A 4,600-nucleotide genomic window follows, 5' to 3' on the forward strand; every position below is an offset into this window, starting at 1 on the left:
TGAAAGGGAATTTTTTTTTTTTTTTTTTGAGACAGAGTCTCGCTCGTCGCCCAGGCTGGAGTGCAGTGGCGTGATCTCCGCTCACTGCAACCTCTGTCTCCCGGGTTCAAGTGATTCTCCTGCCTCAGCCTCCCGAGTAGCTGAGATTACAGGCATGCACCACCACGCCCAGCTAATTGTTTTTGTATTTTTAGTAGAGACGGGGTTTCACCATGTTGGCAGGCTGGCCTCCAACTCCTGACCTCGTGATCCGCCTGCCTCAGCCTCCAAAGTGCTGGGAATACAGGCGTCAGCTGCTGCACCCAGCACTTAGTTTTCTTTCATCTAAGAATGTGTTGACTAAGAATGTCCAATATCGCTCATTCCTGAACAATATTGTCACTGGTACAAGATTCTAGATTAATAGTTCTTTTCTTTCAGTACTTAAAAAATATCATGCCACTTCCTCTCGCCTCCAGTTTCACATGAGAAATCTACCATCATTTGGCTGGGTGCAGTAGCTCACGCCTGTAATCCCAGCACTTTGGGAGCCTGATGTGGGCGGATCACGAGGTCAGGAGATCAAGACCATCCTGGTTAACATGGTGAAACTCCGTCTCTACTAAAAAACACAAACAAATCAGCCAGGCGTGGTGGCAGGCGCCTGTAGTCCCAGCTACTCGGAAGGCTGAGGCAGGAGAATGGCGTGAACCCAGAAGGCGGAGCTTGCAGTGAGCCGAGATAGCGCCATTGCACTCCCGCCTGGGCAACACAGTAAGACTCCGTCTCAAAAAAAAAAAAAAAGGAAAAGAAATCTACCATTATTCTTACGGTCTTTTCCCTACAGGTAAGTTGTCCTTCTCTCTGATTGCTCTCAAGATTTTTTTCTTTGTGTTGAGTTTCCAGAAGTTTAATTAGGATGTGTCTTTGCATGGATCGCTTTGGGTTAATCATAATGGGCTTCACTTGGCTTCTTGAATCTGTCATTTGATTTTTTTTTAACTTAAAAAAAAAAACGTTTTTGAGTTAGGGTCTCACTCCGTTGCCCAGGCTGGAGTGCAGTGGCTCAATCATGGCTCACTGAAACAGCAACCTCCCAGGCTCAAGCGATCCTCCCACCTCAGCCTCCCAAGTAGCTGAGATCACAGGCATGTGCCACCACATCTGGTGAATTTTTGTAGAAATGGGGTTTCACCATGTCACCCAGGCTGGTCTTGAACTCCCGGGCTAAAGTGATCTGCCTGCCTCAGTCTCAGGTGTGAGCAACTGTGCTCAGTCTCATTTAATTTTTTAGAGTCCAAAACAAGCATATGGATATAAATCTCTGAAAACTTGCCTTCTATAGCCAAGTGTAGACACTCAGGACCCTAATCACTCCTTTGCCTGTGTGCCAAGACAGATTCCAAACCTCTTCCTGAGGCGATTCCCTTGCTCCCCTTCTGGGCGAAGATGGCATCTATGTCTGCATGTGTTCTGGTTAGGCAGCTCATCTTTTCTGGAGAATTTTAATACTTCCCTTCCTCAGCAGACTGTTAAGGCAGGTGACACCATACTTCACCAGTGATTAGAGAAGCCCTACTTCAAGTCCTTTTCAGAGAAGATAACTTCAAACGCATCACAACACCTACCAGAAACCTGAGAAAATCCTGATTCCTTTTTTTTTTTTTGAGACAGAGTCTCACTCTGTCACCCGGGTTGAAGTGCAACGCCATGATCTCAGCTAACTGCAACCTCTGCCTCCTGGGTTCAAGCGATTCTTGTGCCTCAGCCTCCCAAGTTGCTGGGACCACAGGCATGTACCACCACACCCGACTAATTTTTATATTTTTAGTGGAGATGGGGTTTTGCCATCATGGCCAGGCTGGTCTCAAACTCCTGGCCTCAAGTGATCCTCCCACGTCACCATCCCAAAGTGCTGGGATTACAGGTGTGAGCCACCACGCCTGGCCAATCCTGATTCTGAAGGTGGCCTGAAGAACATACACTTCATTCATGCTACTCCAGTAATGCTACTTTACATATTTAATCCCTCTGTGATAAAGACTCTCATGCCCACCTTCAAGATGATTTGAAATTTCAAAGCAAATCAGTAACAATTTTGGCACGGCCTTCTAACCACCAGTTAAGAATCACAGCTCTTACAAACACCAAATACCACCCAGAGCTGAGGAAGAGTTCGCAGAACAACACTATTTTGGTTCTCCACCAGTTAAGACTGTGTTCTAAATTACTTTCAGTGGACATCATATTTTACATGAGGACTCCTAGGAGGAACAGCCCAGTGAAACTCACTGTGGAGTTCATGGATGATCCTGGTCTTCCTTACTAGACCGTGCCCTCTTCCTGAGGGCTGTAGGAAATCTCAGATTCCAGGACCACGTGTGGTTCTACTTCTTCAGAGCCACAGGCTGCTGCTAACATTGACCACACTGAGTGTGCAAATGATCCTCACGTCTCACTCTGCCTGGTTCTAAAAAGGCCCAGAGCCACGCCCAATTCCCAGCAATGTTCACCAAATAAAATCTGAGTACAAGCTCCCTCTTCAACTTGAACATTTCTTCTTTATCCAGTTTTTCCTAACCACTCCATTTTCATTTGCTTTAGTCATTTGGGCCCAGTGTACTCATGGTAAGCTTCCTTACATGCTTTTTGGAACAGGGCGGGGGTATAAACAAACCAGAACTTTCTATGTGTTGCTCAAAGAAACATAACGAGACAGAGCATGGACTGATCCAATGTGAACAACTAAATTCCTATGCTGCACTAGATTATATGATAAGAGAAACAGCAGCCGGGCACAGTGGCTCACACCTGTAACCCAGCACTTTGGGAGGCTGAGGCGGGCGGATCACCTGAGGTCAGGAGTTCAAGACCACTTTGACCAACATGGTGAAACCGCGTCTCTACTAAAAATACAAAATTAGCCAGGCATGGTGGCACATGCCTGTAATCCCAGCTACTTGGGAGGCTGAGGCAGGAGAATCACTTGAACCTGGGAGGTAGAGGTTGTGGTGAGCTGAGATCGTGCCACTGCACTCCAGCCTGGGCAACAAGAGCGAAACTCCATCTCAAAAAAAAAGAAAAAAATGGCAATGAAAAACAAGGCCCCTGACTTTAAAGGGTTGAAATGGAGAGGGAGAGACAAGAATTAACAAATAACTCTGATGTGGGCCAGCAGAGATAAGCGGGGAGCTTGGCAGAGATAACAGGCATTGTGCAGCACTGGTGGCCTGGTCCCCATGGGCTGTCCTGTCCCTGTTCTGGGGCATGACCAGTGAACTGTACCTGTCCCCATCTACACTCAATACAACCTCCTGGAGTCTCTTGCCAGTGTCCTCCTCACCCATGTCTCCTCTCACTGGCGTCCCCACTCACCAGCTGACCTGTGGGACCTACGGGACAGGCACCTGGCAGATGGCTCTCAGACATTCTTCTCAGGGCTGAGCAAAAGCCTTTGGACTCAGGCCTGGCACTAGTGTGAGCAAGTGGTAGTCCTAGCACTCAGGCCTAGCATGCCGAGTGCCTGGGGATGACCAAAGGAAGCAGCCTAATCCTTCCAGAAACCTCAAGGCAGCCACAACCACTCATACTCTCCTCCCTTAGAAAATCCCTTTGGAGAAAAAAATGCTGCAACTATGTTATCTGCTGTGGAGACATCTACAGCAGAGGGTGTTTTAGCAAACAAAGGTACCTCGACCCAGTAGAAAATGCTGCACTGTTTGAAGATTAAAGAAATCAGAAAGAGGCTGGGTGCAGTGGCTGTCGCCTATAATCCCAGCAGCGTGGGAGGCCATGGCAGGCGGATCACCTCAGGTCAGTTCAAGAACAGCCTGGCTAACATGGTGAAACGCCATCTCTACTAAAAATACAAAAATTAGCCAGACATGGTGGCGGGTGCCTGTAGTTCCAGCTACTCAGGAGGCTGAGGCAGGAGAATCGCTTGAACTTAGGAGGTGGAGGTTGCAGTGAGCTGAGATTGCGCCACTGCACTCCAGCCTGGGCGACAGAGTGAGACTCCATCTCCCCCCACAAAAAAAGAGAAACCAGAAAGATACTTATGATAAGTGAACAAAAATAAAATAAGACTTGCTCTATAGTGACAACTATGTTAAATATGTTTGCATGTGGAATTGACAGAAAAGGTAAAACTGAAAACATTACTCGGGTGGTGAGAATCTGATGATTTTAAACATTCACTCATTTAAAAATAACGCTCGGCACAGTGGAACATGCCTGTATTCCTAGCTATTTGGCAGGCTGTGGCAGGAGGATTGCTTGAGCCCAGCAGTTCAAGATTACAGTGAGCTATGAGAGTGTCACTGCACTCCAGCCTGGGCAACAGAGTGAGACTCTGTCTCTTAAACAAATAAAATAAAATAGGTAAAATAAAATAAAGATGATATTCCCTGCATTTTGTCTGAATATAAAGAGTATGTTCATTATGAAAATTCAGCAGGATACAGACACTAAGTAAAAAAAAAAAAAAAAAAAAAAAAACCTGGTATTCAACAAGATCTAAAAAAACAGTAATAATAAAATAAAATAACAAAAATACATTCTAACAGACTTAGAAAAAAAAGGCCGGGCGCGGTGGCTCAAGCCTGTAATCCCAGCACTTTGG

At 46.3% G+C, this 4,600-nt stretch overlaps 1 protein-coding gene across 2 annotated transcripts in view; it reads right to left on the bottom strand.

Annotated features, from left to right (window-relative positions):
* The window catches only part of SMARCB1 (SWI/SNF related BAF chromatin remodeling complex subunit B1), a 45,669-nt gene that overhangs the window by 23,226 nt on the left and 17,843 nt on the right, over positions 1-4,600 (bottom strand). The window lies entirely within an intron of this gene.

Source organism: Rhinopithecus bieti, unplaced genomic scaffold (assembly GCF_001698545.2).
Source record: "Rhinopithecus bieti isolate Rb0 unplaced genomic scaffold, ASM169854v2 scaffold_19615, whole genome shotgun sequence".
Classification (NCBI taxonomy): Eukaryota; Metazoa; Chordata; class Mammalia; order Primates; family Cercopithecidae; genus Rhinopithecus; species Rhinopithecus bieti.